General features: G+C 39.2%; 1 long non-coding RNA gene and 1 pseudogene across 14 annotated transcripts; both read left to right on the top strand.

The window, feature by feature from the left end:
* Positions 1 to 8,363: 8,363 nt before the first annotated feature.
* Positions 8,364 to 15,408, top strand: LOC112201933 (annotated as a pseudogene).
* A 1,830-nt stretch (positions 15,409 to 17,238) lies between these two features.
* Positions 17,239 to 21,557, top strand: LOC112182349. Of its 14 annotated transcripts, none has more exons than XR_005804678.1 (5): positions 17,239 to 17,703; positions 17,806 to 17,836; positions 18,027 to 18,063; positions 18,133 to 18,260; positions 18,388 to 21,557. It is a non-coding gene; the product is annotated as an uncharacterized LOC112182349 (long non-coding RNA). The 14 variants fall into 14 exon arrangements; XR_005804676.1 differs by having other exon boundaries at positions 17,790 to 17,836; positions 18,027 to 18,041; XR_002929409.2 differs by having other exon boundaries at positions 17,240 to 17,703; positions 17,790 to 17,836.
* The last annotated feature ends 4,016 nt before the right edge of the window (positions 21,558 to 25,573 follow it).

Raw genomic sequence — 25,573 nt, 5'->3', positions numbered from 1 at the left:
ACTGATTGAGATGGATGTCGACGATGTTACTGAGGAAAACTGCACTACCATCGTGTTCGGGTCATTTGAGCCTGCCCCGTTGCCTTCCCTTCCAATGAAAGCACCATATCAGCTCTCGAGGAAGCCATGCATAAAGTCAAAGTTAGAGAAAGTGAAGTCAATCCAGCAAGCAAGTCTCGCACCTGTTGCTGCCCCAAAGGTTGACTCAATTGTTGATGATGAAGGATGGATACTTGTCACTCGGAAGAAGGCACGCAAGAACCCATCGCCATGTTTACCCATCACTCAAGCAAAATGTAAGCAACCACAAGAAAGTAATTAGTGTCTCGAGAAATATGGGACAAGATTTTTCACAGAGAATGGCAATCTTTTCATTCGAATACCCCATGGTGTGGCTTCATCAACAAGAGCCTTTCCCAATAGAGGCAACGAACAAGAAACGGTGAGAGCTGCCCACATGACAACAAGCTAAGAAATTGGTTCGAAGAATTCTACCAAGGCTAAGTCAAGCACGGTCAATACGAACCAAACGTCAGAGGAGAATGAGGTGTTGAAGCAGCTAGAAGACCTACCATTGCACTTTAGCATTTCTGATCTACTACAATTGCCAAAATCTACAAGATGTACTTTGGTACAGGTGCTGATCGACATAGGCAAGTACCCCACAGAGGTTAACAAGGTGAAGCAAAAGGAATGCGTCACGTGTGTTGCAGATTGTGATGCAATCCACTTTACAGATGAAGACCTTCAATTAGGTTCTAAGCCGCACAATAGACCTCTCTTCGTGATAGGGTACGTGCGAGATCAAAAGCTAAATCGCATGCTTGTAGATGGAGGGTCAGCTGTAAACATCATGCCTAGGTCAATTATGAACCAGCTGGGCATCAATGTTGAAGAGTTGTCTCGAAGCCATCTCATGATTCAAGGCTTCAACCAAGGGGGGCAAAGAGACATAGGGATGATAAGAATGGATATGATAATTAGAGAAATGAAGTCGAACACTTTGTTCCACTTAATCGATGCGAAGACCTCCTACAATTTAATGTTAGGATGACCGTGGGTTCACGAAAATGGTGGTGTCCCCCTCCTCTTCATCAATGCTTCAAGTTCTACGATGGCGGAGTAAAAACAGTAGCAGGTGATACTAAACCATTCACGAAAGCTGAATCTCACTTTGCGGATTCCAAGTTCTACATGGATGATGAAACTGTAAGGGAAGTTCTCCCAGTTGGAGTACCCTCTACAGGGAAGACTGCAGAAGTGCATAATAAAGAAGTGGAACCCAGAATGGCAAGAAATTGCAATGAGGAACCACATAAAGTTTCGTCGGAAACTAAAGTGACAGCTTCAAAGAACAAAATCAACTCCTCTGCTCCAGTCCTTCGTTATGTGCCAAGGTCTAGGCGAAAAGAGGGGGAGCCTCTTTTTGTGGAGGCAAATGAGCAAGAACGTCCTCGAAAGTTAGATGAGAAGGACGTAAAAGTACTAAAAGAAACATCGACCATACAGTTGACGAAGTTGCGTAACACAACTCCTACCAAGCAGCCGCTAAAGGGGTTTGTCAAACTGATTCAAGGCAAGATAGAGCACGGTACCCTTCCTGACAAAAGGACAAAGGAAGGATTCGACCCTAACGCTTACAAGCTGCTAGAAAAGGCTGGATATGACTTCTGTTCGTTGAGCAAGGAAGGTGATCAAGTCATTCCTGGTAAGAAGGTGCATGAGTTTAATGAATCTCAAAAGAGGTTGCGAGAGCAAGGATGCACTGCTGATCCTGCTAAAGCAGGTCTTAGTTTTGTCCCAGGCAAACCAATCAAGATTTCAGGAAGAAGAAAAGTTGCAAAGGCAATCACTCAACACATTAGTGTCGAAGTAGTAGAAGAAGAGACTCAGGAATCTAAATCTGCTTCTCGTGTTTCCGCACGTGATCGCATTCATCCTAATTCTCAAGCTGCGGTGCCTGAACAAGTTGATGAGTTGGCTCCTCGAGTTTCTGTATTTGATCGTGTTGATACATCAACAAGTCGAATCTCATTTTTCAATCGAATTACCCAAGCGACCACTCGAGCTTCTGTGTTCAGTAGGTTGACATCTTCTAAAGAAGAAAATAAGAAATCAGAGGTAGTCCCTCAAAAGTTGGCACTTTTGAGGATACAAGCACCCAAAGAGCAATAAAGGCTAAAGAGAAAGGGAATCAACGACCAAGGACACGATAAAGAGATCCGAAGTCTTATCCCATCACGCATGAAGCGACGCTCTGTGTTAGAGGTGAGCTCAAGCGAACAACTCAAAGTGAAAGAACACACCATCGTACTCACTGGCCAAGTCAAAATGAGTAATGTTGATGGCAATGACGAAGATGAGATTGTTCAGTCCGCCTGTCACATCACTGTAGCAGAAGCAGAGGCTTTCGAAGAAGATGACCATGATTATTCCGATGATGAAGTAGATGAAGCTCCTTCAGAACTTGAAGATAGGGGGCAAGCTACTGTCGACGAGCTTAAAGAGCTCAATTTAGGAACTAAGGAAGATCCAAGACCTATCTTGGTGAGTGCTTTGCTGAGTCATGAAGAAGAAAAGGAATACTATGATCTACTACTTGAATATAAAGACGTCTTTGCAAGGACGTACATAGAAATGCCTGGTCTTGACCCAAATGTAGTGGTTCATCGTCTCACAGTTGAACCTGATGCTCGACCAATCAAGCAAACACAACGACGCTTTCAGACAGAACTCATTCCTCAAATTGAAGCTGAAGTTGATAAGTTGATTCTTGCAGGTTTCATTAGAGAGGTTCAATATCCTAAGTGGATTGCAAACATCGTTCCTGTTAAGAAAAAGAACGAACAACTCCGTATATGTGTGGACCTCCGCGACTTAAATAACGCATGTCTAAAAGATGACTTTTCTTTGCCCATCATTGAACTCATGGTGGATGCAACAACAGGGCATGAAGCTTTAACCTTCATGGATGGGTTGTCTAGATACAATCAAATTTGGATGGCCTTAGAGGATGAAGAGCTTACCGCATTCCGCACTCCCAAAGGCATTTATTGCTACAACGTTATGCCATTCGGGTTGAAAAATGTTGGTGCAAAATATCAACGTGCTATGCAGAAAATCTTCGGAGACATGCTTCACAAGTACATGGAGTGTTATGTCGACGATTTAGTGGTCAAGTAAAAAAGGAGGACGGATCACTTGCAAGACTTAAGAAGGGTGTTTGATAGGCTACGTAAGTACCAGCTCAAGATGAACCTTCTCAAATGTGCTTTTGACCGTCAATTCAGGAAAGTTTCTTGGATTCATTGTGAAGCATCGTGGCATTGAAATGGACCAGTCAAAGATCAAGGCCATTCAAGACATGCCCGAGCCAAGAAATCTACGCGAGTTAAAAAGCCTCTAAGGACGACTAGCCTTTATTAGACGGTTCATATCGAACCTCGCAGGCCATTGTCAGCCTTTTAGCTTACTTATGAAGAAGGATGTGCCTTTCGTATGGGATGATGCTTGCCATAACGCCTTTGAAAGCATAAAGAAGTACTTGGCAAACCCTCCAATGTTAGGCACACCCGTCCTTGGGAAGCCGCTTATCCTTTACATTGCTGCTCAAGAGCGATCACTCGGAGCACTCCTAGCCCAAGAAAATCAAGAAAAGAAGGAGAAGGCGTTGTATTACTTAAGTCGGACTCTCACAGGACCAGAATTGAACTAACCGCCGATAGAGAAAATCTGTCTCGCACTCATCTTCTCCATCCAAAAGTTAAGACATTACATGCAAGCTTACACAGTGCATCTGGTGGCACGCACTGACCCAGTCAAGTTTGTTATGTCACAACCAGTTTACTAAATGGGCGTTACTCCTCAATCAGTATGAAATCATCTATATACCGGCCAAAGTGGTTAAAGGACAAGCATTGGCTGATTTCCTAGTAGACCATCCTATCCTCGTGGATTGGGAGATTTCAGATGACTTGCCGAATGAAGAAGTCTTTAATGCATAGGTCCTCCCTGCTTGGCAAATGTTTTTCGATGGGTCTTCACGGGCAGATGGGGCAGGAGCTGGTGTGGTCTTCATTTCTCCGCAAAGGCAAATATTGCCTTATGCCTTTACTCTTAGTGAACTATGTTCCAATAATGTTGCTGAGTATCAAGCGCTAATTATGGGACTACGAACCGCAGTTGCAATTCAAATCTAGAGGTGTACGGAGACTCGAAGTTACTAGTTGATCAATTATTAACTGTTTATGAAGTGAAGAAGGAGGATTTAGTTCCTTATTTTCAGCTCGCCACACAACTCTTAAAGGGTTTTGATGCTATCACACTAACGCATGTGCCAAGAAAAGAAAATCGAACGGCAGACGCTTTGGCCAACTTAGCAGTAACTTTGGCATTATCAGAGGATGAAATCATACACCTTCCAATCTGCCAACCGTGGGTCGTACCAACAATCTCTGAGCTTTGGCATGAAGGCTCCAATATTGTCTCTGTTTATGTGACGGATGTTGATGACTGGAGGTTCCCGTTGATTGATTACCTGAAGCGAAATAAGCTTTCCGATGACCCGTAGCAACGCTCGGACATAAGATGAAAAGTACCACGCTTCTTCTACTACAAGGAGACTCTATATCGACGATCGTTCGATGGATTGCTTCTTAGATGTCTGGGGAAAGAGGAAGCTGCTAAAGTTATGGAAGAAGCTCATTCAGGAGTATGTGGAGCTCACCAGTCAGGTCCTAAGCTCTACTTTCAAGTGAAGAGGATGGGTTACTATTGGCCCACCATGGTTAAAGATTGCATGAAGTACGCACAAAGGTGTCAAGCTTGCCAGTTTCATGCAAACTTCATCCATCAACCACCAGAGCCATTGCATCCAACGATTGCTTCCTACCCCTTCGATGTATGGGGACTTTATGCTGTTGGGCCCATAACTCCAAAATCCTCCGCCAGTCACTCATACATTCTAGCGGCTACAGATTCTTTTTCAAAGTGGGCAGAGGCGGTACCGCTTAAGGAAATAAAGAAAGAAAATGTTGTAGACTTCATCAAAGGGAATATCATTCAACAATATGTTGTTCCACAATGCATCATAACAGACAATGCCAAGTACTTTTCCAATAGTGCCATGGAGAAACTCTGTGAGAAATATCACTTCAAGTTACACTTCTCTTCCATGTACAACGCCCCGGCTAATGGGTTGGCTAAAGCGTTCAACAAGACAGTGTGTAACATTTTGAAGAAGGTTGTCAGCAAAACAAAAAGGGTTTGGCATGAAAGAATGAGCAAGGCGCTCTGGGCCTATAGAACGACATATCAAACTCCCACGAAAGGTACGCCTTATTCCCTTGTATATGGTGTTGAAGCTATCTTACCCTTGGAGAAACAAATTCCATCTCTGAGGATTGCTTTGCAAGAAGGACTGACTGATGAAGAGAATGCCAAGTTACGCCTTCAAGAGTTGGAAGCCTTAGATGAAAAGAGAATTGACGCACAACAGCACTTGGAATGCTATCAAGCTCGAATGTCACAAGCTTTCAACAAAAGGGTTCGACCCCGATCCTTTCAAGTTGGGGACCTAGTGCTTGCCATGTGCAGACCTACCATCATGACACACAAGACTGGTCCAATGTTCAAGTCAAAGTGGGTTGGTCCTTATGTCGTCAATGAAGTCTACACCAATGGAACCTACAAAATTGTGGCTGAAGATGGCTTATGCTTGAAGAAAGTAAGAAGACGCTCCTAGCCAGCACGAGCCTAAACTGCACATGGCACCAAAAAAAAAAAAAATCCGTTGAGTTGAAAACTCGAAAGGGCTGCTCAAGCAAAAAAAGGACAAAAAAATTCACTTTGTCCATAAACCCTTGAACTACGTGATGACTTCATTTCTTCATTGGAAGGATACGTAGGCAGCTTGGGGATAGCAATCTCAAGTTCAGTCACATAAAATAAAAATAAAGAGTTTGTTTACCATTCATAAAGTAAATAAATAGAAAAGTACTCTATTTTCATAATAAGTTATAACTGTCAAAGTTTGACTTATTACAAGTGATAAAGGAAAATGAAAAAAAAAATCATCATAAGTTACGGATGGAGAATAGCTCTTTACACCCAAGTCAAACCCTTGAAGCTATTGCGGTGGTTCTCAAAAGTGTCTCGCAATGATTTTGTCGTCTTGAGCTCTGTAGAGGTCACCTCGGGGGTCTCTTGGATTTGAATCTTCTCTTTTTCTAGGTTGAGTTTAGGGCTAGACTATAATGGCTAAGGATCAATCCCATAATGGCTACTCAGCTATCAGCTTGTCAAGTTCGCCCTTGCTGGAAAGAATGGTCTTTGAGGAATGGTTCATTATCATATCCTCAATTTGTTCACAAACTGCGGTAGCAGCTTGTTGAAGGATATCACTAAGTCTTTGACTAGCATCTATAACAACAACTCCACCGAGAGAAGCCTCAGAAAAGGCTACGGTGTTCAGAGGCTTGGGAGGATGCACCTTGGCAAGTGGACCTGTACATGTGTCATTAGTTTAAAAAAAAAAAGGTTGAAAGTGCAATCAAAATATACAAGAGTTAAGAATTGTACCTGTAGGGTCAACTTGCTGTGAGTCATTCTTTGAATTGGATGTTCCTTTCGCGGGTAAAGAGTAAGCCTCAAGTTCCGCTGCAGAAGGACCACGTATAGGATCTGAAGAGGTGTCATCGTTTCCCCAAAGTGGATGACTATCAATCTCCGCACCCTGAAAAAATAGGCAAAGAACAATTCAAGTTCCAGAAAAAAAAAGGAAAAAAAAAAACTGACGCAAGTCCAAAAAAAGAGGCTACCTCATTACGTTGCAGCATCGGTTGTGAAGAAGTTGGAAGGTCACCAAGAAAGTCAGTATTAAGAGTATATTCAACATTGAGATCGCAATAAGTAGGGCCAAGGCTAATGTCGGTCTTCTTACGCTTAAAGTGGACCTCACTATTATTGCTACTACTGCTCCCACTATGCCTTCTTTCTTGGACTACGGGTCTTTCCAACTTAAGTGGACGGACCAAAGCGACGTGAGAATCTAAAGAGTCTCCATCATCTTCTAGAATGTTGACCAGATGAGTCTGACAGTCAATATCAGGAAGCAACACCTTATCAGGAGGCGCAGGGACGTTGGTTCTACATTCAACTTCACAAGGAATCACATTTTTGTGATGAGGCTGTGGTGCACGGGTGACATTCTTATCCTCTTTTGCTTTCAGAGACCTCTGCAGTGGTCTATTAGTAAGCGCCACTTTGGTCGACTTCACTAGAGTAGAGTGGTATACTTTAGACCACCAATCGACCTAGTCTCGGGTAACCATGTACTCCATGATAGCACTCTGGATCAGCAACGTTACTACTCACTTGGTGTTCATTCTGGTGCAAGAGTCCCAATGCTTATAAGTCAGAGAGAGCTAGTACGCTGGTGCGAATGTCATTCTTAAGGCTGCCAGGAATGTCTTTGACGTAACCAAACTGTCGACTGAACTAGTGTGGACTGTATGGCTAAATGACTCGTCAGCCATCTTTCCTTAGAGAAAGATACCCAGATCGAAGGCTGATGAGATATATGAAGTCTAAATGGGAGATGTTATCGCAGTTGATAATCACTCTGCTCTCTGAAAATACTCTGGCAAATGCACCCATCCTCACATTATCACATGTGTTGAACAAAGAAATAGCCTGTGAGTCTCCAAAATGCTTAGCTGAAAGTTCTCCGGAGAAGCGAACCATACGGGGCCTTAGGTCATTGGGAAGTGGAGACTGAAAGTGGGTGCCAAAGCACTCTGCTGGCCATGCATAAATATAAAGAAAAGGAAGAGCAGATGAGCAGTTAATTACCTGGATCGCTGGAAACAGAAATCTCACCTAAACCCTGATAGATGCTGGCCAGCACTAGTACAGCTAGGCAAAACTTTACACCATGGGACATTTTACTGGCAGCTTTGAATAATCCTGGATGAATCAAACCAGTGTTGTCTCCAGGTAAAACAAACAGGCACAACCAACAAGCAAGAAAGGCAGCCAAGTACGTGGGCTCGGTCTCTTCACCTTCCACGCCTAAGTCCTCAAATATTGCTAGGTCTGCAGAAGTATGTTGTCAAATCTCATGGATCCTGCCAGATGGATTAAACACATTCGGGGGCGGATCTCTTTTTTTCCTGGTGTTTTTATTTGGAGGCCTCTAGAGATAAAAGAACGGGCTGGAGGCACGTGATTTGCGTGCGGGCTCGAGGAAGAGAAAGAAAACATGGGCTGCAAGTGGTTTAAAAAAGTGGTTTAATTAAGAACCATGTGTCAAGGTTGGATTAGCTCAAGGCAATTTAACAAGCAACTTGTAATGGCTTCACGTCATGGCTGTGGCTGAAATCAACACTAAGTCACTAATCAACAGTTTGATTAAGAAACATGTCCTATAGTCGATTACTACCGTATGATATCTTTCAATCTCTGCCTCTTTCTACCTGAAAACCCAAAAAATAAAAGAAAATCCATTGAAGTTCAACCAATCCATTTAAAGAATCGCTTATTGATGATGTACTCGGCCTGTTAAGTTTGTATGAAGCCCCACATCTTCTGATACCCGGGGAGGATATACTGAACGGGTCACTAACCTTCACCACCGCTCATCTCGAGTCTGCAGCACACCACTTAATCTCATCGTCTCTGCTTTGGAAACAAGTAACTCATGCCTTGTATCAACCACTTTGGCAGGGCATGCCCAGGATTGAAGCAAGGCATTACTTGTCTATTTACCAAGAAGATGATTCACATAATGAAACTCTCCTGAATTTTGCAAAGCTGGATTTCAACACTGTGCAGAAAGTTCATCAGAAAGAACTAAGCGAAATTACGTGGTTAATATGAGTTGTATACATATTACATTACATGCACTAAAAATTAATCATTTATTACTATGTATACAAAGTTCCCTACATAATTAATTACTTATCAGGTGGTGGAAGGACTTGGACTTTGTAGCCAAGCTACCTTTTGCAAGAGACAAGATAGTTGAGGCCTATTTTTGGGCTTTTGCAGTCTACTTTCAGCCGGAATATTACTTTGCCAGGATGGTATTAGCAAAAACTATTGCTATAATTACAGTCATTGACGACATATACGATGTGCGTGGCACGTATGAAGAACTAGAGAGCTTTACTGAAGCTATTGAGAGGTTCAAAATTGACAAATTATTCACCAGATCTGTTTTAATGAATTCTATTATATATATATATATATATATATATATATATATTCTTGTAATTACTCCTATACATTAACTCTATTAATTGGTCATCAGGTGGAACACTTCTGTCGTTGATCAACTACCAGATTATATGAAAGTGTGTTATGAAGTGCTGTTGAATTTCTTCACCAAACTTGAAGAAAGTCTTGCGAATAAGGGAATCTTATACCGCCTCCACTATGCGAGAGAAGCAGTATGCATGTTTCCATCACATAATATATATTTGTGATATGTTGCAATGAAATAAACAGAGTGAGTATAGGATTAATCATTAATTATAAGTTGGTTGGCTTTCTATGTGTCTCTCAGTTTAAAGTTCAAGTCAGAGCTTACTTCCAGGAAGCGAAATGGTTGAAACAAAAGTACACACCAACAATGGAAGAGGATATGTCTGTGGAACGCAATACATCCTTCTTCATGTTGGCAGTAGTGTCATTTGTTGGAATGGGAGTTATTGTTAGAAAAGACTCCATGGATTGGGTTTTCAGTGAACCTAAGATTTCAAAGCCGCATCTATAATTGGCAGACTCATGAATGACCTTGTAGGCCATAAGGTACGCGGTAATCATGGTTAACTTTGTGTCAATTTTAACCTGCAGATTTGAAAGAAAAATGCGGAATTAGCTCCACCCTCAATGCCATTCTGGTTTACCTTAAACCTTCTTTGTTTGTCAACATTTATATGCAGTTTGAGCAAAAGAGAGAACACATTGCATCAGCAGTGGAATGCTACATGAAGCAATATGGTGTCACAGAAGAAGAAGCAGAAGTTGAGCTAACTAAACAAGTGAATGACTCATGGCAAGACATAAACGAAGAGTGGCTCGATGCCACCTCTATCCCTAGGCCCCTACTCTTGCTGATTTTGAACTTTGCACGTGTTGGCGTGAGTCATACTTACCTTATTTATGTAGATATTCTGTAATATTCCGTGATATGTAATATTATGTAATATCTGTAGTATTATTAGGTTTACTACTTACCTTAGGAGTAGTACTTGTCTTATCAGAATTTGTATATAATTCCTTCTTGTAAGGTGAATGAAATATCTGAGAGTTATTCAGTCAAAACTATCTCTTGTTTTTCGTTATCTTTGACTTGGTATCAGAGCAGAGATCCGATCCTGGACTCTGACTCATTGTTCCTTGATCCTTGACCCTTGTTCTTTGTGCTTGGATTTGTTCCTTGTCCTATGATCCTTTCATCACCGTTGCCTTCTTATATTTCCAAGTACTTTATTGTTTTTTTTTCTTCCGCTGCGTATTCACCATGGTGAAAGATCAAGACATTTCAACCGTGATCAAGCAAGATGGAGATGGTGAGACTTCTCATGGTTCCAACCAAATTTCTGTCTCTGTTAAAGATGATTCAACTGGAAGTTATGGAGGTGTCAAACTCAATGGCTCTAATTACCGAACTTGGAAGAAAATGATGGAGGCTCACCTTTGTGGAATCGATAAGGTGGGCTATGTTGATGGTTCGATTACTGAACCACCAATTGCAGCCAACAATTATTCAAAATGGAAGACTACAAATGGCTCGGTAACCTCTATTTTTTACAAATCCATGACTGAAGATGTTTCACAGATGATTATGGGGTGTAATACAGCTGAAGAAATCTGGGAAAGCCTTAAGGAGATCTACTTTAATGGAACGGATTTTGCTGAAGTTTATGAGTTGAGCACTCAAGCCTCCCGTATGACACAAGATGGAAAACCAGTTGCCATGTATTTTGCAAAACTAAAAGGGATTTGGCAAGAAATTGATCAGATGCACCCATGTCGCATGAAGTGCCCGGATGATGTCAAGATTTATAAGGAGCAGGATCTCATGAGAGTTCATGTTTTTTTGGCTGGCCTAGATCCAATATTTGAGAATGCAAGGAGTGAATTGCTTCGCCGGACTACCACACCAACCTTGCAGCAAGCCTTTGCTTATATTCGCAAAGATGAGACCCAGAGGGCTGGAACTAGAGTAGTTACTTCAGAAGTTGCAAGCCTTGCAATACAATCAAAGCCATCCAATCCCTCAAGTAATCGGTCACTCTCAAGCAATCGGCCTCCTTCTTCTCTGTGTCCCTCTCCTCAAGGTCCTCCTCCAGGGTTTTCCTCAAATCTGACTTGTAATTACTGCAAGAATCCAGCCCACATCAAAGCAAATTGTTACAAGTTAGTTGGTTTTCCAGCAGGCTACTTTGATAGGCCCCGACCTCAGGACAACAAACCCAAGGGAAAGGCTGTTGTTCATCTTGTTCAAGACCAAGATTACTATGCTGTGACAGAACCAGATTACACCAACTTTGCTGGTAAGGATACCGCATCCGTAAGTCACGGTGGTAATGGTAAGATTGGAGTTGCTTAAAAAATTTCTAGCTTTACTGGTGGCAATACTTGGATTATTGATTCTGGAGCATCTGACCATATGACCTATGATCGTAGTTTCTTTCTTTTTCTCAATCCACCCTCTATTTCCTCTGTTGTCAATGCCAATGGTGATTCTTTTCCTGTTTTAGGAATAGGGTCTGTTCGTCTCACCCCCTCTTTGACACTACATGATGTTCTTTATGTCCCTGATCTCTCTCATCATCTTATATCTGTGCCTCAGCTTAATACTCAATCTCGGTGTTCTGTAACATTTTTTCCGTTGTATGTGATTTTTCAGGACCTCCTCACCAGGGAAATAATCGGCAGGGGTTATCTGAGGGGTTGACTATTTCATCTGGATTGCATGTTCGCCGGAATGAAGCCGGAGAAGGCAGTCCAAGCAGCGTTGATTTCGACTGGGGTTACTAATCAAGTTGAAGAATTATGGCTATGGCATCGGAGATTGGGACATCCTTCCTTTAGTGTCATGAAGAAATCTATGCCATCCTTGTTTCTGGGCATTGATGAGTCTAAGTTGCACTGTGAGTCATGTGTCTTAGCTAAAAGTCATCGTACTAGTTATCCTTTGAGTACTACTAGGAGTTCTTTTCCTTTTGAGCTTATTCATTCTAATGTATGGGGACCTTCCCGTGAGTTAACCTTGTCTGGCAAACATTGGTTTGTTTTGTTTATTGTTGATTATACCCGTCTTACTTGGGTCTCTTTATTGAAACACAAATATGAAGTCTTCTCTGCTTTCCAAGAATTTTTTGCTCTTGTTCAAAATCAATTTGGAGCCAATATTAAAGTCTTTCGTTCTGATAATGGGGGGAGTTTGTCAATTCTCAATTTCACCAATTCTTTCATTCTCATGGGATTATTCATCAAACTACTTGCCCTCAAACCCCTGAACAAAATGGGGTGTCAGAAAGAAAGAATCGTCATGTTCTTGACATAGCCCGGTCTCTTCTATTTACTGCTCATATGCCTAAGTATCTTTGGGGAGATGCAATTCTCACTGCTTGTCATCTCATTAATAGGCTACCTTCCTCTGTTCTCAATGGTCAAACCCCCTATGCTGCCCTTTCAAATCATGTGTCTGTCCCTTCGTTTTCTAATATCCCTACTCGTGTCTTTGGGTGTGTTGTGTTCGTCCATGTTCCTAAGAATCAAAGGTCCAAACTCGATGCCAGGGCATAAAAATGGCTATGGTGTTAATCAGAAGGGCTACAAGTGTTTTCATCACCCTACACAGAAAGTTTTTGTTACCATGGATGTCACCTTTTATGAGGATGCATGTTACTTTTCTCCCATCAATCCTTCACTTCAGGGGGAGAAACACACTTTTTTGGAAGAGAAGTCTTGTGGGATTGAAATTCAGTCCATTGAAGCCAACGTCACTCCTGCCGAAACAGAAAAGGAAATTGCCGAACAGAGTGTTGCGAGTTCCGAAACAGAAATGGCAATTGCTAAATCGTCTACCCTTCGCCATGCAACTGCCGAACAGAGCATTACGAGTTCCGAAACATAAATGGCAATTGCTGAATCATCTACCCTTCGCCATGCAACTGCCGAACAGAGCATTGCGAGTTCCGAAATAGAAAAGACAATTGCCGAATCATCTACCCTCCGAGAAGGCCAAGCTCCTCCACCCCTCTTAGATACAGATAATCCTTGTCAACCAATCCCTGAGGAGCGTCCCAATCTTAAGGTTAGTGGTGTTTCTTCTAACTCTGATATTGGTGATAGTGTGCATGTTTTGCCTCCTAGGTCCACCCGTGGTAAACCACCTCGTCAATATGAACCAAGTTTAGATGTTAAGTCTAAGTATGCCATAGCTAACTTTGTATCCACCCACCGGTTATCCAAATCCCATGCTTCTTTTGTGAATCAAATATCCTCTGTATGTGTTCCCAGTAAAGTGCAGGATGCTCTCAAGGATCTCAAATGGTCTCAAGCAATGAATGAAGAGATGGAGGCATTGGAGAAGAATAATACTTGGGAGTTGGTGCCACCTCCACAAGAAAAGAGAGTTGTTGGATGTAGATGGGTGTACACTATCAAACACAATGCAGATGGTTCAGTGAACAGGTATAAAGCAAGACTTGTTGCAAAGGGATATACTCAAACATATGGAGTGGATTATGAGGAGACCTTTGCTCTAGTAGCAAAGATTAATACTGTTCGGGTGTTGATGTCTCTAGCAGCTAATCTAGATTGGCCCTTGCAACAGTTTGATGTGAAGAATGCCTTTTTACATGGAGAGCCATTTGAAAAAGTCTATATGGATCTACCACCAGGATATGAGGCAAGCACAGGAGGTAGATTTGTGTGTAAGTTAGATAAGTCCTTGTATGGACTCAAACAATCACCACGAGCTTAGTTTGGAAGATTCTCTCAAGCTATGCGTCGTTTTGGGTACAAGCAGAGCAACTCTGACCATACATTGTTTCTGAAACGCTGTGAAGGTAAATTAACTGCCTTGATTATTTATGTTGATGATATGATAATTACTGGTGATAATTCAGAGGAGGTTGAAAGATTAAAAGATCTGCTTGCATCAGAGTTTGAGATGAAAGATCTTGGTTCTCTTAAATATTTTTTGGGGATTGAGGTCGCCAGGGGGAGTTCAGGAATTTTCTTGTGCCAGAGAAAATATGTGCTTGATTTGTTGACAGAGACAAGAATACTAGGGTGTAGACCTGCTGATACTCCTATTGAGCAGAATCATAAGCTGGCTGAGTACCCTAATCAAACTCTTACAGAGAAGGCTCGCTATCAGAGGTTAGTTGGTAGATTAATCTATCTCTCACATACTCGGCCAGACATTCCATATGCAGTTAGTGTTGTGAGTCAATTCATGCATAATCCAAGTGAAACTCATATGGAAGCTGTGATCCGTATTCTGAGGTATTTAAAGTCTGCACCTGGAAAAGGCTTGATGTTTTCAAAGCATAGTCATCTGGATATTAGTGGTTATACAGATGTAGACTGGGCAGGTTGTGTTACAGATAGAAAATCCACTTCTGGTTACTTCACTTTTGTAGGTGGTAATCTTGTTACTTGGAGAAGTAAGAAACAAAAGGTTGTGGCCAGGTCAAGTGCTGAAGTAGAGTATAGAGGTATGGCTCATGGAGTTTGTGAATTGCTTTGGTTGAGAAATTTACTTCGTGATTTGGGATTTAAACCCAAACGAGCCATGAATTTGTATTGTGATAACAAGGCAGCGGTGGATATTGCTCACAACCCAGTTCAACATGACAGAACTAAGCATGTTGAGGTTGACAGACATTTCATTAAAGAGAAGCTCGATGCTAAGCTTATCTCTTTTCCTTTTGTCCACTCAGAAGAACAGTTAGCTGATGTTCTCACAAAAGCAGTATCGAGTAAGGCATTTCATGACTCACTTGACAAGTTGGGCATTCGTGATCTGTATGCGCCAACTTGAGGGGGAGTGTTGGCGTGAGTCATACTTACCTTATTTATGTAGATATTCTGTAATATTCCGTGATATGTAATATTATGTAATATCTGTAGTATTATTAGGTTTACTACTTACCTTAGGAGTAGTACTTGTCTTATCAGAATTTGTATATAATTCCTTCTTGTAAGGTGAATGAAATATCTGAGAGTTATTCAATCAAAACTAACTCTTGTTTTTCGTTATCTTTGACTGCACGTTCTAGTGAAGTTCTATACAAGGGTGAAGATGTGTTTAATCATTCTGAAAATGTGCTCAAGGGTCATGTAGTTTCGCTCTATATCGAACCCGTGCCCATACAAGCCTAAAATCTGGACATGTTCTCTTGACTGCAAAATAAAGGCCTTCTTCGTTGTCGTAAAATAAGCAGTTTCCAAGACGTACAGATAGTACTTGCTGCCGGATAAAACGATGTTTGAATAAAGTTTATTTATTGATTTGTCTTGATTTTCAGGATACTAAATACGCTCCATAGAGAGAGAGGCTCTCGCTTCTCTCTCCCATCCCCTAGTCTGCCTCTACCCTTACCTATAATAGTTCTTTGCGCCGGCAGTGGCAGGTTTCCTTGTTTTCCCTTTCTTTATTTCTTCTTCATGTCCCTCCCAACTCTTGTTCTTTAGATCCCTTTCCTCTTTTCCACCCATATTATTCATCACTACTAGAGAAAACCCATTCAGAGACAAATTTATTTTGTCTCTAATAACTGAGAATTCGTCCCCCAAAAAAATTTGAGACGGAACCGTTTTGTGGCTAAAGTCGTCTCCTAAATCTCGTCCCAAATTATTTAAGGCAACGACCGATAAATTCCGTCTTCTAATGTATTTGGAGAAGAATTAAAAATTGTCCCTTATTCAATGAAATTTCATCCCCCATTCTCATTTGAGCATTGAGAGAATGGAGGGAAAATAAAATAAATTGGCGCCAATTAGAGGAATAGGGGACAAACTCACTCCGTCTCCTTTTATTTTCAAAATTTAATTTTTTCAAATTTAATGGCGCCAATTAGACAAATAGGGGACGAAACTCACTCCGTCTCCTTTTCTTCAAATTAAAAAAAAAAAATCAAATTTAATGGCGCCAATAAGACAAATAGGGGACGAAACACACTCCGTCTCCTTTTAATTTTTTTATTTTATATTTTAAATTTAATGGTGCCAGTCAGACTAATTGGGGACAAAACTCACTTCGTCTCCTTTTATTCTCAAATTTTAAATTATTTTTAAATTTAATTTTTATTTTTAATAAATTATTGAATAATATTAGACAACAAATCTAATGGTTGTCGCCAATTATATAAATAGAATTTGTTTTTACCAAAAATTTGAATTTATTATGGATAATAGTAATAAACAGAGCCTAACATCAACTCTTTTTTCAAATCCAACAAACATTAACAAATTGAGCACTTTCATAATATGCTTCACAAGTCTTCAACTATAAATAATATCTGTAACAAATTATGATCAATAATGCAGATGGCTTTTGATGAGAACCAGAGGCATATGGACTATCCTTGAACATGTGTCTGATCAGTATACCTGCACCAAAAGCCTTAATCATAAAATACCGTTGACTAGAAGAAAATTCATGAAACTGAGGAAATGAAAATATATGTTGGACCTTGATAAAGGAATATTGAAAGGAGTAAACAGGATTTCATAAGGAAACATCAAAGAAAGCAATCATAACACTACTACAAAAAATTAATCACACAACACTAATCACACAACGGAACAAAAATCATCTGTTGTGTGTTTAAGCTAGCTTTATTACACAACGGTTCTTGATATATTCTGTTGTGTGAATGCCAACAAAGTGAAAACTTTTTTATCAGAACTACATTGCACAACGGAAATGAAGTAATGTCTGTCGTCTGAGTCTTAAAAAATTTAGCGGTAAATTTCCCTCCATTTTAGAGTCTTGGTTGGCTCTTGTAACACTAAAATTTGAGCTACTAGGACAAAGGATTTTTACAATTTCCGTTGTGTGATTGAAAAACTAAGCATCAAAGTTTGAGGAAACTTGCTTGAATGTCTTTCCCTAGATAGGCCAAATGCAAGCTATTGTAATTGTACAACAGATTTAAGATTTTTTGTTGTGTGAAGATGAAATTGGGCGACAGCATTTTGAGCCAAAATGCTGAAGGCGCCATGTTTCCCTTCATGATTTCACATTTTGATTTTTAGTGCTGCACTCAGACGATAGTTGGTGAGATTTTTGTTGTGTGAATAACATGGAGAATTTTTAGCTAGGTTTAATTGCCATTGTGTCCAAAAGAAAGGAAGAAAAAGAAAGCCTTCCTCTCGACACTTGACGCTCAGCTCTGTCTCGACCCTAAACGAAATCTCAGTCCTCTCTTAAACCTAGAAACCCATCTCTCTTACAAACCCATCTCGATCTCAGTCTTCTCTCAATCCTCTCTCAGTCCTCTCTCACACTCTCTCGCGGCCGATTTAGATTGCCATTGAATTCGTTGAAACAGAGAACCAAGCTTGAATTCAACTTCACGTCCGCCACAATAACCAGTCTCCACCAAAATCTGAGTCACTGATGATGGCGCCACAGTAAAACCCACCTCTCAATTCTCCGACTTGGCGTATTGGGTATGCAACCTGTTCGATTTTTCTGGGTTTTGATCTTTTTTTGGATTTGGTTTTTGATTGAGTTTCTGGGTTTCGTTTGGACCAAGGTTTTATTTTCTTCAGTATTTTGAGGACATTGTCACCAAGAACACAGGTAAGTGATAGTACTAGTAATTAATTTTTGACGTTGTCCCTTTGCGGTTCATGTTTGCAGAATTCGGATTCTGGGTTTTACCATTTGGGTTGTTGAGATCGAGTTTGGAATCAATTTGGTTGTTTGAAATTGTTTTGGTATCTTCAAAAGTTGCGTATTTCTAAGAAATTTTTTTTTTTTCTTGTTGCAGACTAAGAGAACGAAGGTTGGAATAGTCGGGGAATACGGTATTATCTAAATTCTTTTGTTCTGTTCTATGTAATGGCTTGTATATAATTTGAGATTTACAAACCCAGTTAAGGAGTGGTGACCAATAGAAGGCATCTTATTAAAAACTGATATGCAAGACCGATCACTCATTCAAGAATCAGATTTGGAGTTCCAAAAGCTTAAGTGATCTTTTTGAGCAAATGAGGCAGATTAGGTACTTTCTTGCTAAACTATATTCTTATTCACTTTTATTAAGTATAAAGACCTTCATCTTTCGATTTTGACCGGTTTCATGTCCGTTTGCTTTATTGTCCTGAAAATTATATCAATGTTTTCTGTAGGTTAGGGATTTGGGGAAACCTAATTGGGTTGTACAAGTTTGCTGCCATATTACTGATTCTATCAGTTTGTGCGTAAGGTTGAACAAGTCACGGCCACGAAACTAATCAAGGTATCCGATATTGGGTTATCAATTGAGAGTAATTTTAGGTTTTGTTTGGGTTTTGTTAGTTAAATTTAGTATGGGTTTAGGGCTCACTGATATAATTTGATTTGGTTCCTAGCTATTGTTGATTGATTATGAAAAGGTTTGTCTTTCCCTTTCTATAGGGACAGGGCAAATACTTCATTTTGGGGTTGTTACTAATCTCTGGGATATATAAAGTGTAAATCTTGCCAAACAAGATGAGTAAACAACTGCCTTTTGTGATCTTTGTTTATCTATTCTTTTGCTTTCTTAGGCATATTAATGTGTTCACTGAGTTATTGGGTTGATCATTCAATGTTTATGTTTTGAACAGTAAGAATGCTTAGGGAAGAACTACAGCTTCTGCAAGAGCCTACACAAAGGTACTTGCTGCATTCATATCCTGATACAGTTGGAAAAGAGTTCATTTTGAAGTAAGGAATTCCTTCATTGCATGATGTTTGATATTAAGATTCTATTAGATAGACATCATTATACATCATAAGTGGGTTCGATAGCTAGGTGCCATTTGATTGTGCTTTGAATTGTCTAGTCTAGTCATTTGATTCGTTGTCTGAAGCCCATTAGAAAGATTATAGTATCTGCTATTCAGAACTTTCCAATAAGAATGAAGACTAGCTTGTTGCAAGAAGCTTTTCAGTATTCATTGTTTTTGCATGAGCTATGAATGTCATAGCATCTCCTTGTCTTCGTTGGACATCATCATTTGCATTCTGGTAGGTTCTTAGTATCTCTGAGTCACTGATAGGGTAACCTCAATTGGAATCACTTTATCTTTTAATTACAGGTATTGATCCTGTGATTCATCCCCATCTATTCTCTCCTAGATAGCAACAAGTTTAATTTAAATAAAGTTTCAATTGAATATTTTCTGTTGTAGTCTGTACTAGTTGTGAGTTCTTGCTTCTGCAGAGTTCTTTTATTCTTGTTTTGGACAATTATGCAGAATAAAATTATAGAAGATCACTCACTGTTAGCATATGTAAATTCCAATTTCAATTTAGGAAAATGTCTATGGCTTCACTTTTAGGTTTATGTTGGGGATTCTGAATAGATGGCATGCATCAGGTCAGTAGGACATAAGTTTGCTGTAGACTGGCAGTTGTTTATCAAATTTTGGCGAAAGCCCAATATTGCAGGCCAGTAACCAACCGTCTGATATAGATGGTTACCATTATCTGAAGATCAAATCCTGTAAGTTTGATAAGTTTGTCTTCCTGTTTGCTTTACTGGTCTAACGTGTATGGATGTCAATATTAAGAGCAGTTTGTTGTAATTCTGCTTGGCCACTTGTGTCCTAACTAGTGGAGTTGGATAATCCCTTTTGTGATATGAAACCAGGTAAATTGTTTATATGTTTCTACCATCTATAATTTGATGATTAAATTCACAACTTTTGTTTGGTAATGTGGGTTTTCGGGTTGTGAAGGAAGACTTCCAGATGCATTGGAATCTCCTGAAGAAGGAAGTTGTTAGATTCTTTTTAATTAACTTTGTTCTTTATAATCTTAATCAGGATTCATTCGAATCTCCTAAAGAAGGAAGACTTCCAGATGTCAAAAAAGGTATATGCATGCCTATGTACTAAGATAAACTCTATCATTATTGTGCTTTTGCTTAATAGTACTGCAATGCTTTGGCTCTTCAATTTTGCTTAATAGTACTCCAAGAAGCATCTCTCTAGCTCTGAACTTTCTCCTTTTCAATGGCAATGTCAATTTCAAAAGTGCTTGTCAGTACTTTTTCTCTGGTCATGATTGTAATTGGCAAGTGGTGCTTTGTATGGAGATTGGCAAATTTAGATCTTGTTCTTATGGACGGGTAGGTGTACTAGCTGCTATATAATGATCATCTTTTCAAAGATGTACTGAATACATGAAAATTTGGGCTGTTCTCCAACCTACCTGTGACTCTCTGAGATTTATTCCTCCTTTTTTAATGATTTTTAATGATTGCTTGCTTTTAAACTTGAAGTCCATTACCATTCTGGATTTCGGGTAATGTTGTTCATGTGGAAGCCTAGGATATTTTGCGGATAAGGTTATGGTTACTATGAAACCAATGAGGCTGTGAATGTAGAAATTGCCAGAAATGTTGTGCAGCTAAGTTGGAGTTTTGTAGCAACTCAAATTTTCTCGATCTTTGCATGCTTCAGGACTTAAATTATTAAAATATGAGAAATGTTATTTGCACACACTCAACTCATTGTATTAACCTATCACTTTATGTGGCAGTAGATGTGAGTATTGTTCACATGTTTTTTCCCAATTAGTCAATGCTCTACTTCATTTCTCATGTTTATTAATTATATTAGGCTTAAATTTCTTTTTCTTCAACAAACTCGTCAATCTACTCAGAATGTGTGTTTGTGTATTATCAAGTGCAGCAAACACTTGTGAAGTAAGTTCCCTTACATTTCTCTTCAGCATATTTTGTTGGTCTCTCTTTTCTAGTAGCTATGATTTCCAACATACTTTAGTTGTTAATTTATTTGGTAACCTGCTAGGTACTCACTCAGAACTTGTGTTCAACAACAGCAAGTAATTAATGTCATTTTGAATGCATGGCCACAAGAAACTAATGTAAAAATTTATTATAATATGCATGGTTGCAGACTTGTAGATATATGGGTACAGAATGGCACTGTGGGAATGCTCTTTGTTGAAGAATGTTTCAATCAGCCAGAGTCTTGAATGTGTTTAAAGGGTAAGGTCATTGGGTGAGCAGAACTGGAGTCAATACTAGAGCTTCTGCAGGGTCCTTGTCCATCAAGTGTAGGATTGATGGCTTAAGAGATCGAAAGACTGCTTATCATCTTTGCCTACAAGAGAGCTTCTGCAAGAACAAACGAAGGTGCATCGATCAAAGGAAAACACCAGTAATCTATGTAGTTTAGGTTTTTCTAGAACATTTTACAAGTACAGACTCAATTCTCTATGTTGTCCTAACTTGAATTGTATGGATTATAGTACTGTTTCTATGGTCATATATTGAGCATTATTTCTGGAAAAACGTTTATATGGATATTCTTCTTGTTGTCCAAGTTTCATTCATACAACACAATACAAAACAATGTGTTGTCTGACTGTAAAAGAGTTCAAAATTAATGCTTTTCCCACAACAGTCATTGGTTGTTAGCCAATTTGATTACGATATTCACACCACAGTTAACCAAATATAATTGTTGTGTGAACTAACAACCAACAACAAAAGAAAACAAAATTCTGTTGTGTGAGATTCATAACAAAAAACAGAAATAAAATCATCTCTGTTGTCTGAGTGATCAACAGACAAGGGAGATAGTTTCACTTTGGTTGTGTGTTACATATCTCAAACAACAAAAAATGAGTTATATCTGTTGTGTGTTACATATCTCAGACAACAAAGAATGAGTAAAATCTGTTGTGTGTTATGAACCTCAGACAACAAAGAATGAGTTATATCTGTTGTGTGTTATGAATCTCAGACAACGGCAAAATTTCATCCTCTGTTGTCTGAATGTGCCGAGGCATCGCCGTGCATGCCATGCCAGGCACATGTTGCGCAGAACTCACACAACAGAAATATGTATTTCTGTTGAGCAAACTATTATCACACAACAGTGAAATCACCGTTGTCTGATTTTTCAATCACACAACACTCACTTAGACCACGGTGAGCTTGGTCATCACACAACACAAATCCACCGTCGTCTGATGACCTTTTTGTAGTAGTGTAATGTTGTACAGAAATAGATTCATGATGAGCATAAAACATTATTTAATAAGTGCAAAATATCAAATTAAACAAAAGTTAGTTTTTAGTACCAAAACCACACACTGAATGCTTACCAACTAATCAAAGAAAAAATACACACAAGATATCAATGGTTTAACTTGAGTTAGACAATTAAAGACAAGCAAACAAACATGAGATAAAGCATGTGATCAGACCTATAGGCCCAAATAAGAAAGGGTACCTTAACTGTAAAGGGATCAAGGTAGGAGCCTACCACATAATTAACCTTCATGCTCCTAGCCACATATCGATCCAATGGCATAATGTAACGAAAATCGAACACCAAAAGTTAATATCAAGAATGAAAATCCATAAGTAAGCTAAATAAAATTATCTTTATAGTAAATATCAAGAGTGGAAATCAATACTAACTTGAAATTTAAACCATGTAAAAAAAAATGGAGAATTCCCAGAGCATCCGACATTGAATAATCCAGTTCTATAAAAGTGGATATTTAGTAAGAAATAGAGACAATAAGTAAATAATAAACAAAAATGGAAACTAACAAACCATACTGACAAAAAGACCAAGTTAACAGTAATATGTAATTATGTTAACGACCGAAAGATGTTTAATTATGAATTATGAAGGCATAACCATATAGAGAAAAGTAACTAATGATGATTTGCATGCACTTATCGAGCCACGTACATTTAAAATCGTTTACCTTAATCCAAGTCACTGTATCCATCACTTTCTCGAGTGTTATCTTCATCTCCTGATAGTAATTCCTCATCTGGAGGATTATCATCGATAAAATCATCGTCACTTGTGTTGCTTTGTTCAATATCTTTGCTACTCAAACCAACAATTTCAGGTTCGACATCTCTTCTACAAAGTGTTGGCATTGAATTAACATTATCTTCAATGGGATGAGTGATATTGCTAGCCTCTTCTTCTTGGTCTACCCCATCAACATAACTTGTTTCGATATCATGAGATTCTTCATTCTCAGGCACATCCCATAGATGTCTGTGTCGAATCTTTTGAATGACTTTCCAACCAGCACCTAACTTTGGATCATCAAGGTAAAACACTTGTTGTGCTTGCTTTGCAAGTATATACGGATCTTTTAAGTACCATTTATCGTTTACATTCAACGATGTCAAATGGTAATCACGAATGGTTCTTCTTCTCTTCTTTGTATTTATTGTATTAAACCACTCACCTTTGAATAGAAAAATTGAATAGCCGTACGGAAAGTCTAATTTGACGACGCTAACCAACTGCCCATAAAAGTCACTTTCACTGTTATTATGTGATCTTGGAACCATGATCCCACTATTCTGCATTGTTCTGGTTTGCTCGAGCTGTTTGACATGCCATCGAACACCATTTGCATTACAAATTGTGTAAGTACCAACACTATCCTCTGGACCAAATGCTAATGCATATAATTCTTTGGTCACATCACTTGATCCCAGGTTATATAATTCTGTAATATGAGTCTTGAACCATGAAGGAAACTGATCTCTTTGTCTCTCTTCTAGCTTGACTGGACTCTCTCTTTTCAAATTTTCATAATGTTGACTATATACACATCAATGAAAAGTGTTATTAAATATATAAGCAAAACATAAAATTGATAATAAATAAAAACTTAATCACTCACGTTTTAAAGGGTTTAACTTCATCACAATTGTCGAAGAAATACCAATAAGCAGGTTCCTTCTCTTCATCTGACCAATCAACCATTTTGTACCCACCAAGTGGTCGTACATTTTGAGCAAAAACCGACAACGTTGCAGTTGTTTCACCCCCATCATAATTTCGTTCAGGTCGAGTGAAAACCGTCTCAATATCATTTAGATACATTGAGCAAAAGGTTAGTGACTCTTCTGCAATATAACCCTCAGCAATAGAACCTTCAGGTCGAGCTCTATTACATACGTAATCCTGTAAATCCCCAAGCTTCCTACCAAGTAGATAGTAATGCAATAGTAAATAAATATTCGAATAAATCAATAAAAAACAAACAAGAATAATTTTTATTACCTTTCTATTGGAAACATCCATCTATATCCAATTGGTCCGGCAATTTTGGCTTCTTGTGGCAAATGCACAGCTAAGTGGATCATAATGTTGAAGAATGCAGGCAAGAATATCTACTCAAGCTTGCATAAAATAACTATAATGTCACGCTGCAATCGGTCTAAGTCTGCTACCTTGAATGTTTTTGCACATATCTGTTCAAAGAAACTTGCTAATTCAACTATAGGATCACAAACAACTTTGCTCAAGAATGGCCGAATTCCAACTGGGAGTAGTCGTTGTAGCAACACATGGCAATCATGAGTCTTTAAACCTATGATTTTCCCATCTTTAACATTTCTAGATATATTGGATACCATACCCATTAGGAAATGTTGTAGTGCTCATCCATTCACAGAATTGTAGTCATTGTGGTGGAGTTATAGTATAGTAGGCAAGGCGCTTCTTAAACTTTTCACCGTGCTTCTCTAGATGCAAGCTCTCACGTATTCCCATGTCTTGCAAATCTAGTCGAGCTTTAATTGTATCTTTGGATTTATCTAAGCCCAACAACGTTCCAACAACTGCATCACATACATTTTTTTCAATGTGCATTACATCTAGGTTGTGTCTAATTTTCAACTTGGACCAATACTCCAACTCAAAAAATATACTCTTCTTTGTCCAATTCAGTTCAACTGCTAATCGCTTCCTATTCTTATCAGGGTTATCTTTGTGTTTACCTGGCCTACAAGGTCGAAGCTGAGCAAGCTGAAGCAATATGTCATCACCAGACAACTCTTTTGGAGGTCTTCTTGTCTCAACTTCATTATTGAATAAGTCTGGAAGTTTGCGCCATGTAACAGATTTTACTCCTTAGAGGCTGAGATCTGGTATCTTTATTACACACAGGACATGCCAGGAAACCCTTAGTGCTCCAACCAGATAAATTGGCATAAGCTGGAAAGTCATTAATGGTCCACAACACAGCAGCTTTTAAGATAAAACTAGAGTCAGTAGATATATTTATCATAATTTTGAACACCAATTTCCCACAACTCTTTCAGTTCATCAATCAAGGGATGTAAAAAGACATCAATGTCTTTACCTGGTGCATTCGGCCCCGGAATTAGCAAAGTCATCATTGAGAATTAACTTTTCATACACATCCAAGGCGGTAAATTATATGGAACAACTATTGCTGGCCACATACTATAAGAAAGGCTCATGTTCCCAAACGGATTAAATGTCCAAGTAAATTTTAATTAAAGATAAATTATATATGATAAAT

The sequence above is a fragment of the Rosa chinensis genome, chromosome 1 (genome assembly GCF_002994745.2).
Source record: "Rosa chinensis cultivar Old Blush chromosome 1, RchiOBHm-V2, whole genome shotgun sequence".
NCBI classification, from domain to species: Eukaryota; Viridiplantae; Streptophyta; class Magnoliopsida; order Rosales; family Rosaceae; genus Rosa; species Rosa chinensis.
This window is presented reverse-complemented; position numbering and strand designations above follow the sequence as displayed.